Below are 16,601 nucleotides of genomic sequence, written 5' to 3'. Positions count from 1 at the left end.
GAGTGTTCAAGAAGATTTCAAATGTATGATCATTTTGGGGAATCAACAGCTATTTTAAATACGTTTAACAAAAATGACTTAAATGCCTTAGATAGAAATGCCTTAGTTTACCATCATCAGAAAACTGCCAACTAAGTGTATATTAACAAATAACAATCATAAGTCAAAACCGATATTATTGATAATCACAAATCAATGACATTATAATTTTTATTTAATTTTTGTATTTTATTATTTAATTTTATTTTTGCAGGAATTGGTATGAAATAAATAACCTAACATTATTTTTGTTGCTTTTATATCTCTTATAGTGTTTGTCTAGCAAATTTGCATATAATTATGTAAAGTGTGACATTTAAATTAACTTTAATTTTCATGTATTGCTCAATTAATAATTAATAGCCCAAAGAACACAGTATATAATAAAAAATTCCCCCACTGACTATTAAATGCGCTACACCCAGTCCAGTAGGTGGCGGTAATGACCCTTCAGTTGCCAACCGCCACTCAGTTTAGAAGCGCAGAGCAGAATAACGGCAAGTTTGGGCGCGAAAGGACAACGACAGTGCCAGCGCGGTTTTAGAGGTAAGTTTAAAAAATTTATTCAGTTTTGCATAAGTTTCTTGCTGTCTTGTTTGTTACAGCTTAGTTAGTAATTACTGTTAGGGGAGGTTTGCAAGTTTATGTCGTGTAATGGTGTGGTAGCATTACATTGCGGTTTACAATGGTTTGTTAATGCTTAATTTTTCATGGGTGTTTTTGTAAATACGTCTTCATTTAATGTTATTGCACAGAACTGTTCAGTTTATTTATATTATTAGGGCTATCCTTATGAAGCCTGTTGTTGTTTTAGGAACAGTAATAATACGAATTGTTTATTTAGCCTACTTAAAAAATAATTGTAGAAAAAGAACATGTACAGACATTGCAGGGTTGCCAACTTTCACGCTCAAAAAAGAAATCTCACGCTAAATAGACATTCTTCGCTGCTGTATTTTTTTTTCACTCGTTTAGCTTCTTGCGCCGCCACGCAGACCAATCTGCATATGACGTCTCAGTACCGCGAGACCGATTCAATAGTAAATGACTCAGTATGCATTTAAATCGATCTCGCCGTCGTATGATGTCACAAGCCAACAGGTCTGCGCCCCATAAAGTAAGAAACAGTCAAATTGACTCCCAAATGACGAATCAAATCACAGACAGAGGTGCAACTCAAAGGAGGACAGCTGCGCGATTCCTCAGAGTGTAAGTGCAAGAAAGATGTAAGTAATTTAACGCTGACTATTATACAGCTGTATAATGATAAGATTCACAGCCTTGAACGTGTAAATCCGACGCATCGTGCGCGGCACAACGCTTAAATAAGCCCATGTTCGTCTTTTGGCTTAAACTGACAAATTCACATAACATTTGTGAATGTAGCTCTCTTAATGAGTATCGTGGTAAACAACTGATTATGTCTTAACCGAATGTAAATTATTGCATTCTGTCTAAAGTCTGCCTAATAAACACTATTCATTTTGAAGTCATAAACAAAAGAAGAGAAAAAAACTCACTTGTCTTGTCTGTAACTTCTGTAACTTTGTAAAAAAAAAAAAAGGATTAATCCATATTTACTTTTAAATAAATTACTTTTTTTGCCAAAAAGTCTTAGTATTGAGCTCTTCTATTGAAGTAAGTTTAAGGTTTATTATGGAATTTAGATTTCCTGAACAACTTAAAATTACTTCTTCATTAACAGACAATAAATCAAATGTAAGATGTTTAAAATGCAGCCTTGCATTATATCTTAAAGCAGGTAAGCTCAAAGATGATTATTTGTTACACCTGACCTAGATAATAAACATGTGAATATTAGCCAAAGCAAAATTCTTATGACAGACAGGAGGCTGATTCTTATGACAGACACCATTCTAAAGGCCCAATATATAGTAATTTCATGAATATAAGCACCATTCCTTGTTTTATTCACCGTGTTTTATGCAAACTAAAAACCTCAGTTTACTAACACAACCTATTGAATCAGATCATGAGTTGATGATAAAGTATAAATGCAATGCCATGTATAGTCCTCACTCATGCATTAACCTCATAGATTATGACCTTAGTTAATCAACCATACTTTATTCAGGGGAGCTTGATGAACTTTCAGCTCTTTTTCAGCAAAGCCCTGATCATAACAATCACATAATAAATCAAATAGTCAAAGTAACATTTAACAAAAAGAAACTTATCAAAACAAAAAGAAACTTGCCAGAAACACAAAGAAACTTATCAAAACAAAAACATCAAACATTTGGAAATGAATGTAGTCGGTGTAGGTTTAGATGTTAAGAGGCTTGTGGTGTCCACCGGCCAAAATTTCCAGTAGGCCGTAGCAAGCGCATGTTTCGGGAGAAATCTCACTCCAGACAAACCACCAAAGTTGGCAACCCTGACAGACTTATATATATATTTATAAAATAAGTATATATTTTAAAGGTTCTAATGTATTTTGACATTCCTTATATTTATCTACTTATGCAAGAGTTATCCTTTTATCTTTTTTTTTTAGATATTTTAGCAAGAGGGTTATGTTTGTGTTTAAGCAGACACAAGCAGGCTAAGCATTTATTGACATGGCTGAAGTCAATACCTCACCAAAATTACAACCAATGTTTGGCTCAAAACTTGCCTAATGGGAGTTTTTTTCCCTTTTATTATTTCTCTTTTTGTAGGCCCATTAGAGTGATTTCCTGAGTTCTCTCACACATGGTAAGAGTGAATTTCTGCCAGTTGATACATGATGTGACAGGTGTTGTTAATTATTACTTAGTTTATCTTTGTGTTTTTTTTTATTAAAGGTCAGCGAATGGATTATCCAGTCACAGTACATAATGAAAGGTAAATGGCAAGTAATTAAGTAATGTACAAAATGTATAAACTGAAGTGTATTTGCTAGCAACTAATCTCTATCACATTACCTCTATCACTCTTTCTAGAAGACTTGCCGAAGGTAGAAGAAGCTGAGTGAATCTTCAGAGTGATTCTTCAGAGAGAAGATGTTATGGTAATGTAAATCTTAAGTTTTTATGTTGTAGATATAACAGCACGTCATTTTAACTGTTTTATGTTTAAAAGGGGTTTTGCACCTTAATGGCACTTTTCCATTGCATGGTACTCCAGGGTCAGGTCGAGTCAGCTCACTTCACTTTGGCTTTGTTGGATTTTCCATCGAGTTTAGTAACACTTTAGATTGGGAGGGATTATAGGCATGTTGTTATATTTGCGCTGCCTACTGCTGTGACATCATACAAGTGAGAGCAGTGTTGGAATGCTATACGTTCCCATACATTAATTCATTTCTCAGTCCGCCACAAAATCAATGTTTGCACATCTTGTTTATAAGGCTGGACAATATGGTCAAAAATGTTTATTGCCGGTATACTTATAAATTTCTGTCGGTACGGTATAAATCCGATATCGGTATGAATGTTAAAAAAGCCTTGGGATAAACTGCAAAGAATGCCCAAAACGAATGTCTGTACATACAAACTTCTAATTGATGTTTATTTCTTATTTGTATTTAGCCTTCACACAAAATTAAATGTAAACTCACTGTCAAATAATCAGACTTTAGGGCTCACCTTTAATATTAATAAGGTTCAGTCAGTGATAAATGCTGTAATGCAGGGCTCTAAAACTAATGAATCATTTTAATAACAAATTCTTCAGTCACAGTATTAACTTTCATAGTGCCATAATTTTGATCAATTTACTATTATAGTAATATGTGGAAAAATGTAAATGTAAGTGTAAGTGACCCTAAAACTTTTGAATGGTAGTAGGCTATTTAATGATACATAAGATAGTTGGACAGAAACATTTATATCAAAGCTCTATTTGTAATTGCATAGCAAGCTACATAACCATATATTGGATACTAGCATACTACTTCATATACTCATAACCAGAACAATAGCTGCCTACATACTTTTATCTATTGCACGTTTATTTCCCCCTTTTTAACACATGAACCTGATTTTTCTCATCCGTAGTTCAGTTTGTGTTGAATTACATCTCCTGTTTTCCACTATTCTGAGTGTCAGCTCTTCTCAGGGCGAACAGCAGATTCATTGATCGCATAATCACAATGATATGATTTGACGCGAGGAACAGATGAGAGATTTAAATTCGATCAAGCATTACGTTTTCCGGAATGCACGGCTCATGGTTGCTTAGCTGCAAAAGACGCCCTGTGCTTTAAAGAAAGAACTGCATTGACAGGCATTTAACACATGTTTTTACGCCCCATTCAGACAACCAGCGACCAGCAGTAAATCTCATTCATTTTAATGGAAATCTGACGACTTCCGGCGTCACGAGCGAAAGTAACTAGTGGCGACTGTTTGGGTGTGTCCAGCGTAGCAAGAAAGTTAAACTTTATGCAAATGTTGAGAGAATTTTGGGAGCGACTACCAATGAGAACGAAGCAGTGGAGCTCTGCTACTGCTGGTCATTGGCTGTCTGAATGGGGCGTTATTGTCCAGCCCTATGTCACTACCCCTGTCTTGCATGATAGTTTTTGTACAAACACCCGTGGCAGTCGACAGGCTCTGCTGAGCCTGATTTAAGTTGCAGAAATGCCGTGAATGCGGGCGGTATGACACAATATTTGTCATTTTATTTCATGGTTACGGTATATATATGTTTAAGCTTTATGTTTATATTGTTTTTGTAATATACAAATTTGCCCCTCACTAATTAGCTTTAAACTAAATGCTCATAAAAGTTTTTCAAATGTATAAAGTTCAAGTTAGTGTTAACGTGGGAATTCACTAAAGATAACAAAAGATTAAGGCTTGATAGACAGAATCTTGTTTTTAAATCAGTTATTTATTTTCTAGGCTATTGAAGTATAGTATGCATTGTATTTTATATTTATGCATACATAAAAATAGGCATATAAACAAGTATGAATATGCACAAACCAGACAGGGAAAATACCTGTATATGAGATCTTTAAATATGAAGATTATAAATATGAAGGTGCTATGAGGGAATGATCATGTAGTCTGTTTCGAAGTGATCTTGTCGCTTTTTACTTTCTTTGACTTGCACCTTAACTGTTCAGTCTCTTTTTTTGTCATTCTGATAAAAGTTGTCCTGTGAGCAAATGGCACGTCAAACTACATTACTCCAGTGGCGTCCGCTGCTCAACATACAGTACAATGTTTCCTAAGTGAAAATGTTATTTGCACTTTGTGCAGAATAGTAGATCGGATTAACTCTTTAACATTAACTCATTTATGTGACCAAATGAATCTGATCAGAGAAGTGGCCAGGTGTAAAAGAGGGACATTTAATGACTGCTGTTATGTAAAAGATGTTTTAAATAATGTAAACTAAATATAGTAAAAAGGACATTTTGAAAATTTTAATTGTGCAATCATGGTGAGAAAATTGGCAAAATAATTAGAAAAATATATTTTTTAAAATTGTCAGCTTCGGACAAGAATTTTACTTTTGGGGCATCTCCAATGGTTAGTATATCTTTAATAGCCTACAAAAAAATAAATTATTCAAAAACTAGATTCTGTCTATTAAGACTTATCTTTTATTTATTTTTTGCATTTTCCCTTTAACACTAACTTTTAACTTATATTTTTAAAACTGTGGTGAGCATTTAGTTAAAATTTAATTAGTGAGTGGCAAATTTGTATTCCAAAAACAATATAAACATAAAGCTGAAACACATATATACTGTGATATATCTCATTTTGAACCACACTCTTCAATACACAATACTATGTTGTTTAGGAAATATTTTTTCCATGTAGTCACAGTATGCAGTTCTAACTTCCTGCTTGTTTTTAATTCTTTAGATGTCTTACAAGAACCAATAAAATCTGTGAGACCTCAGAGTATGTCCTTGCTGTGACTATGCAAAAACAGCTATGTTATGCCCGTGAACGGATTGGTGTTTAAAAGGCCCTGCATTCAACAGTGTCTCTGTTTAATGTGAAGAAAATCCATTGCATTTGCACCAGAGGAGGAGCTTCAGTTACTGAATAGTCCTAAACAATGAACTGTGGTAATGTTTCAATTTCTAAATGTTTCAAGAATTACAGTTGTGTTTGTCTTTGAGTTTTGTATGGTACCTGTATGTGGTCATTAAAAATTGAATTGAATTGAAATTGAATTGCTTTTCCAAATTCATTTTGCTGATGTATGTTGCTCAAACTGATTTTGCCAAGTGGTTGATGTCCTCAGGACAACATATTGTGTTGACCCAAGGACAACATTTTTCTAACTAAAACCTAAACCTACCCCAAACCCCAACCCTAACCATAACCAAACCCTAAAATCAGAGGGACATGATAAGTAAAAAACAATGGTCTAGAAAAAGCTAATCTTGGTTGTAAGCTTAAACTTAAAACAAACTATAATCTTATTTCTGAAATCTGATTGGTTGATTGAAATGTTGTTCCAGGGTCAACATAATGTTGGCCTGAGGACATAAACCACTTGGCAAAATCAGGAGAGCCGATGTATGTTTATGATGTTGTCTCAATTTTCCAGAGCCCTCTAGTGGCAATAATATTTATAATTTTAATTTGTACTTTTGTATTTTATGGTAAAAAAAAATTGATCCATACTATTGTATTTTACGATATATGTTTAAATTTGCTCGTGGTATTTAATTTCTTGAACGTGATGTATCCTGTTTAAGCTGTGTGGGTGTATTGCAAGTTAGTGACTTTTTGGTTTAAAGTATGTTAATTGTAGCCCTACATGATCTCTGATTTTAAAACTAGTCAAAACAGACTTGATTTAGTAACATTGAATCGTGCAGTAGATATAAAGCTTGTTTTTTTTATATTGCTTCAATGTTGCTATATTGTTAATTAAACTATTGAAATGATGTTAAATAAACATTGATTTTATATCCATCTTGATTGATTTTCCATAATTGAAATAACATTATTCTAGGGTGCAAACCTGATGAAAAATCAATTAAAAATGTCAACATTGTTTCAATGATAATTTGGTTAATGGCATCAACATCAATTCTATGTTGATTCACTGTTGGTCTGCTGCCTTGAGTGATTGAATTTCTGTTGAAGAAAGATTGGTTTTTTAACCATTTTGATTGATTTTGCACCATTGAAATAACATTATTCCAGGGTGCAAACCTGATGAAAAATCAATGTAAAATTTCAATGTTGATTCAATGATAATTTGGTTGATGGATTAACATCATTTCAATGATGATTCACTGTTTGTCTGCTATCTGGGTACCTATTACAAATGACGTGGTTTCTGTTAAAATCGCATTTGTTGCGGCCACTGAACTGTAAATTGTAAAGATTGTATACTATAGTAGGGCCGATCCATTTTGATACCTGAATTCTGAGTATCGATGATCCCGATACAATTTTATTTATATAGCGCTTTTCACAATAGTTAATTGTTTCAAAGCAGCTTTACATTAATAGAAGCAGTAAAAGCACAGAAAAACGACAGATAGCACAACATAATACATGATAGCATAAGCAGTTAAATTTCCTGCGGCTATGACTTGACATAAGCAAGCGTATTACTAATGTAACATCTAGAAGAGGAAGCTGCTAAGTTAAGCCCAAGAAGGCTGCCTCCCCGGGGTAAAAAACCCCCTAGGAGAAAAAAATATATATTTTTCTTGATCCATTTGGAATTTTGTGTGTACACACACAAATATATACATATATATTGTAAGGGTGGATTCACTACAGTGGTTCAGTCTGTAGGAACGCCAAAATGACTGAGAAATGTTAACAGCAAGATATTATAAAACTGTGTATTTCTTGTCAATTATCACCCTTCTGCAACTTATACCAATGACGGAAATAAGCACAGTTATAATAGCAAAATATATGGGACAGCATTGCTAGAATATAAATATATTGAATTGCAATATGTAGCGTTTAAGTATTAAGACTAAATCAAAACTAAACAACAGATTTTTAAATGAAAAGGTTTAATAACAGCACTGACTTAAAATTACAATTGAAATGGTTACACTATAAATGCATGAAATGGTACTTAATACAAACAATTAACTGTTTCCAATGTATGTGAGATGTTGCCTGATAAGATAGAGAAAGAAAGAAAGTTTAGAAGAAAGAGAATCACCATTAAGAACTGGAATCTAGGCCTAAAGGCCTAAACCCAAGAACTCGGGTAAAGAAGAAAAGCAGAGGGCAGAAAGCAAATGGCAAATGCCAAAAGGCAAAAGCCCAGATCTCATGAAAATCAAGACCTTTATTCTCTATCCCTTGACCATGTGACTAAACCTAACATCATACATTCAAACTGACCAATCAGAAGACAACACCTTTAACCCCCACTGTATTGAAGAAACAGCTGTGACAACAGTCTGTGATCACTATCAGTAAGCACAGGAATGCAGATGGTACAGTATGGAAATGGGGGTTGTGACAAAGTAATAAATTCCTATATTTTTAATCCTACATATATATATATACCCAGGTGAAAAAGAAGTACACTTCTATAGTGTACTTAAAGTGCTCTATTTTCGCACACTAATTTTGTACTTAATATACTAAAAATTCTTCTTTAGTACCTCTTAAGATAATCTTAAGAACATCTAAGTGTACTTCACTGTGCTATTTTGAGACACCATAAATATGAACTAAAATGTGCTAAAAATGTATTTAAAAAATGTATTTAGAAGCCACTTGTAGTAAACTTGAACAGATCTTTGTATGAAAATTGGGTTCAAGTGTAATACAAGTGTTAAATAAATACATTTTTTAATACAGAGATAGTATGTTAAAAGTGCATTTTAGTTCAAATTCATGGTGTCTCAAAATAGCACAGTGAAGTACACTTAGATAATCTTAAGAACATCTTAAGAAGTACTAAAGATGAACTTTTAGTATATTAAGTACAAAATTAGTGTGCGAAAATAGAGCACTTTAAGTATATTATGAAAGTGTACTACTTTTCCACCTGGGTACACATACACACAAAATCCTGGGAGAAGAATGATGCAATTGAATCATTCTGTCCTTTTTGCACTTCCGGGGCGCCGGATAATGTGCTTAAAGCATCTTCTCACAGATCTTGTATATGGTAGGCACGTAGTATATTGCATTCATCCAGCGGTTTACTGAGACTTTTTAATCAGATGTTTAAAATACAGTGTGTGTGTGTATGACGCGTTTAATTCACTGCTACTCCAGTGTATTAACTCCGCGAGCCCCATCCCATTGAATTTTTGTGACCTTAAATATCTTCATATATGCAATTTTTTGTCACATAAAGCTGTTGAATATATTAGGAAGACTTTGAATATAGTGTATAAACATGTTTATGGTGCCTTTATAATAATCTGACTTTTCTATAGCATGACAGTAACAACCACGAGTAACGCACAGTATCAGATTTGGAACGGCCCTGTTATTCCGATATCCGATACAGCAAAAAAGGTCTGGATCGACCTGATATCCAATCCAAAGTATTGGATCGGCCCACCCCTATACTATAGTACAGTGGGGCAAAAAAGTATTTAGTCAGCTACCAATTGTTCAAGTTCTCACACTTAAAAAGATGAGAGAGGCCTGTAATTTTTGTCAAAGGTACACGTCAACTATGAGAGACAAAATGAGAAAAAAAATCCAGAAAATCACATTGTCTGATTTTTTTAAGAATTTATTTGCAAATCATGGTGAAAAATAAGTATTTGGTCAATAACAAAAGTTTATGTCAATACTTTTTTATATACCCTTTGTTGGCAATGACAGAGATCAAACGTTTTCTGTAAGTCTCCACAAGGTTTTTACACACTGTTGCTGGTAGTTTGGCCCATTCCTCCATGCAGATCTCCTCTAGAGCAGTGATGTTTTAGGGCTGTCGCTGGGCAACTCAGATTTTCAACTCCCTCCAAGGATTTTCTATGGGGTTGAGATCTGGAGACTGGTAGGCCACTCCAGGACCTTGAAATTATTCTTACGAAACCACTCCTTCTTTGCCCGGGCGGTATGTTTGGGATCACTGCCATACTGAAAGACCCAGCCACGTTTCATCTTCAATGCCCTTGCTGACGAAAGGAGGTTTTGAGTCAAAATCTCACGATACATGGACCCATTCATTCTTTCCTTAACTCGGATCAGTCGTCCTGGTCCCTTTGCAGAAAAACAGACCCAAAGCATGAGGTTTCCACCCCCATGCTTCACAGTAGGTATGGTGTTCTTTGGATGCAACTCAGCACCTTTCTCCTCCAAACACAAGAAGTTGAGTTTCTACCAAAAAGTTATGTTTTGGTTTCATCTGACCATATGACATTCTCCCACTCTTCTTCTGGATCATCCAAATGCTCTCCAGCAAACTTCAGACGGGTCCGGACATGTACTGGCTTAAGCAGGTGGACACATCTGGCACTGCAGGAATTGAGTCCCTGGCTGCATAGTGTGTTACTGATGTTACTTTGGTCCCAGCTCTCTGCAGGTTATTCACTAGGTTCCCCCCGTGTGGTTCTGGGATTTTTGCTCACCATTCTGGTGATAATTTTACCCTACGGGATGAGATCTTGCGCGGAGCCCCAGATCGAGGGAGATTATCAGTGTTCTTGTATGTCTTACATTTTCTAATAATTGCTCTCACAATTTATTTCTTCACACCAAGCTGCTTACCTATTGCAGATTCAGTCTTCCCAGAGTGGTGCAGGTCTACAATTTTGTTTCTGGTGTCCTTTGACAGCTCTTTGGTCTTGGCCATAGTTGAGTTTGCATTCTGACTGTTTTAGGTTGTGGACAGGTGTCTTTTATACTGCTAACAAGTTCAAACAGGTGCCATTAATACAGGTAACAAGTGGAGGACAGAGGATCCTCTTAAAGAAAAAGTTACAGGTCTGTGAGAGAAAGAAATCTTGCTTTTTTGTTATTGACCAAATACTTATTTTCCACCACAAATCGCAAACAAATTCTTAAAAAATCAGACAATGTGATTCTCTGGATTTTTTTCCTCATTTTGTCTCTCGTGGTTGAGGTGTGCCTGTGATGAAGATTGCAGGCCCCTCTCATCTTTTTGAGTGGGAGAGCTTGCACAGTTGGTGGTTGACTGGATACTTTTTTGCCCCACTGTATGTGATTTTTGCTGTAAACATGCATAGCTAATAGGGGACCTCCATTAAGCTGGCATACGTCTTTAAAGTGGATTTACACTTTCTAAACCATACGCATGTTAAAGACACATACTAAATGTTTATCTATACTACAGAAATTAATTTAAATGTTAAGTTGTAGTTTATTTTATCTGTTGTAATTTCAAAGAGTTATTACAGCACTTTTCTAATTCTCGATTTCTGTGCGGTTGCGTCATCTTCCTAATCCTCTGGATCAAACATGTCACCATTAAGAAGAGCAAAATTTTGAGGTAATGAGTGCATTTAGACAAGAGAGCCACCATCCCTGAGGATCCACTTTCCTGCAGTGGCGTGTTTACCCACCACGCAAACCACGCAATTGTGTAGGGCTTGGGGGGCCCCCTACTGGCCACAAGGTGTGCGAAAGTATGTTACGTTTATTCAGACCCAAATCTAAGCAACGGATAAAGCACGCGCGAGCGAGAGATGTGCAAGTATGCACGCAGAATAATATATGCGCGCATCCTCACGAGGGCACATATAGTATGGGAAGCCGAACTCATCAAAAGAAGGACAAAACTGTCCCACTCGAGTGATCTGCGCTGCGCGAACCAATTATATGCACCGCTATGGCGTTTAATCAGACCCAAAAGTCGCGCGCACAAAAACCACGCGCGAGCAAGAGATACGAGTGCGCAGAACACTATTCCTGCGTGCGTCCTCGCGAGCGCGCAGATGAGCGAACTCTACGGCAGTGGTTCCCAACCTTTTTAGCCCTAAGTACCCCCACAGCCCTATCAGTAAGGCTCAAGTACCCCTTCATCGAAACTAAACCCAAGTTGTGTTTTAAAGACAAATAATTAGTAATATTAATTAATTCATTCATTTTAAACATTAAATTAAAAATCACCGACTGATGTAGCATGTTTATTTCAACAAACCACTATCATTGTGATCAGTGTTTGCATTTTATCAGCTCATTTGCATTTTAAAAGACACACACAAAAACGGCACATTTTTGCTCAGGCCTATAAAATGGCAATTTTGACATGCTATAATTAACTATCTGTAGGGTGTTTTATGATAAAACTTCACATATGGACTCTGGGAACGCCAAAGACTTATTTTACAAATAAAAAAAAATCATCATATGACCCCTTTAAGGGCCAGATTTACTAACAGCTTGCGCAAACAATCATTTTGGCGTTAAATAAAGACTGAACTTACTAAAGACACGCAGTAGATATTTAGCTCTGAAAAAGTGTTATTTTTGCAACCTTATTGCATATGCATTTGAACATGTTTTCCTTTTAGAAGCAACATTAATGGGAGGAGAGTATTAAATTTTGCCAGAGGAACATACTTTTTTTTTAAATATATATAGTTTTGCCAAACCTATGCTATGTTTAATTTGCTTGAGAAAAGAGGAAAAGTCACGAGGAGAAGTCAAATCAGGTTTTTCAAAACTTCTTTTACCCTTCATCTGTTGTCCGCCCGGCTCCTCCGATTCTTCTTAGTGTGCTTTTATTTAGCTGGAATTTCACACTCGGCCGCATTTTCATTGCGATGACCTGCCGTGGTCTCTATACTAATTTGTGCTGCTCTTAGTAGATTGCAGTGGTCATTATGGAAATGTGCTTATGTCATTATTGTGCCTGTGTATTTTATTTGCGCTTTTGTAGTAAATCACACGGAAATCGTTCTTGAGTTGGACATCGCTATTTCGTTTTGGATCATGCAGCGCATTTACTCAAGACGGCTAATAATATTAATGATAAGATTAAAATTACATTTAAAGTTGTCCTTTTTGCAATGCTTTCCTCACAAAAATCAATCTTATGTCAATGACTGGACAAACGAAAGACAATTTTATTAAAAGTAAATGAGATCAAAGCAAAATCTAAATCTTTTCGCGTACCCCCTGGAAACTCTTCACGTACCCCTGGGGTACGCGTACCCCCGGTTGGGAATCACTGCTCTACGGGACAGCGCGCCTCTGCACAGCGCGCACAAAAAACAGCCACACAAGTGCTGGAATGAGCGCTCGCTCGACTCTCTCTATGCTCTCGTAACTGCACAACATTCACTCGATGATCAAGTTTACTTTAAAGACTTTGAGCTTCACACCTGTGATTGGTGGTTTGGTTTGATCGCATCTTTTGTTCCACAATCATACAGGTAGGCCTATAAACATGATAAAGACACCACACAGGGGTTTAAATCATGTCTTAAATACATAAATCATATTCTGTATCTCATCGTTATCATTAAAATCTAGGGCTGGGCGATTTGACCTAAAATCAAAACCTCGGTTAATCTAACATTCGACATCGGTTACGATTAATAAACGATTATTTTTTTGCCTCATAGTTCCCTGACAAGGTTGGAAAGTTTAGGGCACACCTTAAATCAGCCTGCAATGCAATTATTCACATTTTTCCCAAAATAACTGCATTACTGAAAAATATTAAATAGACTTAACTCTATGCAGATGTTGCATGTCATTATGTACAATTGATGAAACTTTCAGAATGGGAAGTTATGAACCAAAGAATCATACAACCCCCATGACTAATTATAGACATAAGATGTATACATAATAAGTTGTATCCAGATAGCATATTGTAATGAGATGAGTAGGGCAAAATACATACTTGGACTGTATCCTTTACACGTTTCTTGTATTCAATCCATTTTTTCTTAACTGGGCACTGATGTCTAAGCCATTTATTCTCATCTGTAATGCTTTTGGTGTTAAAGGGATACTTCACCGATTTAGCATTCAGGTTTGTATCTGTAGAAACCCGGCAGTATTACTGAATGACCATGTTTCCCTCCATCATTTCCCCCTGAGAGGAGAGATATCTGCATTTTGGTTCTGCAAAAAAGTCCTCCGATGATGCAAAAATCGTCATATTACATCATCGGAGGACTTTTTTGCAGAACCAAAATGCAGATATCTCTCTTCTCAGGGGGAAATGAGGGAGGGAAACATGGTCATTCAGTAATACTGCCGGGTTTCTACAGATACAAAGCTGAATGCTAAATCGGTGAAGTATCCCTTTAATGTAGACTAGAAGTTCTCCCGTTCTCTCTCTCTCCGTCATCTCTGAAGTGTCTAATTAAACTCACGCGGGCGCGTCTTTTCGCGGTTTTGAGTGAGTGAGATGTGATGACATTACCCGGGCTGCTTAGAGACCCATCGGTAGATTAAACTGAGCGCGTGTGCGGTAAAAACCCGATCGCGCATTCCGTATTTTTGTCACAGGTGGCTGCACATTCGCGAGTACTTCTTAAAAAAAAGTACTGTGCTTCTTTTGGGCACTAGATGATCCTGCTGCTCAGTTAAACAGTGTTTGAGTTCTCCTCCATGTTTCGCTGTGCCACTGACAGGACGGGGCGGAGTTACGCAACATCACACGCAGCAGTTTGTTTTTAAAGGGAAAGTATTAACAGGATTAAAAACCGAAATAACCGACATGATAAAATAATGTCGGTTAGAGGTTCTGAATTTCGGTTTCGGTTATTTTTCGATTAATCGCCCAGCCCTATTAAAATCTCATCTTTAGTGTATTTCTAGTCTATATGCTTGTTGTATCTCACAGTAAGTTTGTTTTTACAATATGAACATGAGAGTTATGTGATTCCCATCCATAAATTCAAGCAATAACCAACTTACAATATTGTTTGCAGGGGCCTTATTTATAAAATGCTGCGTAAAAACCATCCTATATTTGATCTTACGATCATTTAACAAAAATGCGTACGTGTGATTTATAAACCGAACGTACGCGCAGAAAACGCCCGTACCCCTTTCAAATCTATAAATCGCAAATTAACTTGAACTTGTGCGCGCAGCTGAGCTGTTTCAGATCTCCGCCTTTAAACGATGCGTAATTAATGTCAGACATATAAAAGAGCGCTTGTCAATGTTTAAACCCAATTTCAAACAGAAAGAATGGCTTATATTTCCAAAAACCTGCAGCAATCAGACAAGCAAAAGTTTGTACGTCTGCTCAGACCCTGACGTGACGCTAAGCACTTTTCCACGTCAAAGACAGTTTTTATAAATATGGACTTTGCCGTGGATTTTTGCCTACGCACACTTTACGATCAAATCTGTGCGTACGCATGCTTTATAAACGAGGCCCCTGGTGTTTGTTATTTCAGTTTGTTAGATCAGTCTGAATCTTAATCTAATGCTTCCTCTTTTTCCTCATTTAGTTTTTTAGTAAGATGTCAGACACTGAAGTTGCAGTTTTAATTACATTGTTTTAAATACATCCTATAAGACATTTGCAAGCTTAAGATATATCTGAGAGGGGTGCAAAACATTTTTTTTAAACCAAGAATTTTTGTCATATCAAACTGTAACCGTTTAGTGTTATTTTAAGTAGGGATCGACCGATATGGATTTTTCAGTGCCGATGCCGATACCGATTTTTGTTTCATCAGCCTAAGCCGATGACCGATACAGGCTACCGATTTTCTTAAGCCGATATTTTAAGCCGATACTGATTTTGCTCACTCAATTTACATCATAAAACTGACACAATGATGATGCCAAATGTTACAAGTCCTTAAAAAAAGTTACATTTATTGAACTAAAAAAAAAACTATATTTAACAAATAGTAAAAACAGGTGAGGGTGCTATGGAACCATCTTTTGATGTTGTCATGGAAAGGTCGGTTGATTTTAGTCACATGACCTGCAATCGCTTGCGGCTTCCATCACTGTCTGTAAATAATGCCGGAAAAAAATCGGCAAACACTGCAGCCACGTATCGGCCGATGCCGATACACATAAAACTCGCAAATATCGGCCCGATATATCGGCCGGCCGATATATCGGTCTATCACTAATTTTAAGCAGTGTAAAACAAAATACGCCTGGTTTATATATATCTCACTTAATTCTATATACTGAGTATTATTGTTGTGCAATTCAATTGGAAAAACCTTGGGGGGCCCCGGTTCTTGGACTTAGCATAGGGCCCCCAAAATGGTAAACACGCCCCTGCTTGCCTGCAGGTGCTGGCAGCATACACAACTGTTCCTCAGCACCCTGACCTCATGCACATATCCCAAAAAGTGCTCAGCTGATTCATTAAAATAAAGCTGCAGAACTGCAGAGATGTGTTGATGGCAGTAAATAAGTGACAGTGTGTTAGAAAAATACATTTGAATAAAGTTGTTTCATATGGTATTCACTTCTGTTTTCATTTATTGTAATTAATTATTTCTTTATTCATGTTTCCTGTTGTTTTCAGTAAGTAAAAGAAAATTGCATTAACTCATGCATTACATTTATTTTCAGTTAAACAATGATTATCCACGTCATCTGCATTTGTCTAGTTTGTATTAAAGTACAGCTGTCATCTGACAATACATGTTAAATTACAGTTTGCTTGTTTTACTCATTTGTGTCCACTAACAAAATGTGTATTATAAGGAATTATTGGTCAGCAGT

At 36.2% G+C, this 16,601-nt stretch overlaps 1 long non-coding RNA gene across 1 annotated transcript; it reads left to right on the top strand.

The window, feature by feature from the left end:
• The first annotated feature begins 2,485 nt into the window (after positions 1-2,485).
• LOC141350360 (uncharacterized) lies at positions 2,486-6,212 on the top strand. The gene is made up of 4 exons (XR_012358468.1): positions 2,486-2,757; positions 2,847-2,886; positions 2,985-3,052; positions 5,868-6,212. It is a non-coding gene; the product is annotated as an uncharacterized lncRNA (long non-coding RNA).
• The last annotated feature ends 10,389 nt before the right edge of the window (positions 6,213-16,601 follow it).

Source organism: Misgurnus anguillicaudatus, chromosome 18 (assembly GCF_027580225.2).
Source record: "Misgurnus anguillicaudatus chromosome 18, ASM2758022v2, whole genome shotgun sequence".
Taxonomy (NCBI): Eukaryota; Metazoa; Chordata; class Actinopteri; order Cypriniformes; family Cobitidae; genus Misgurnus; species Misgurnus anguillicaudatus.
This window is presented reverse-complemented; position numbering and strand designations above follow the sequence as displayed.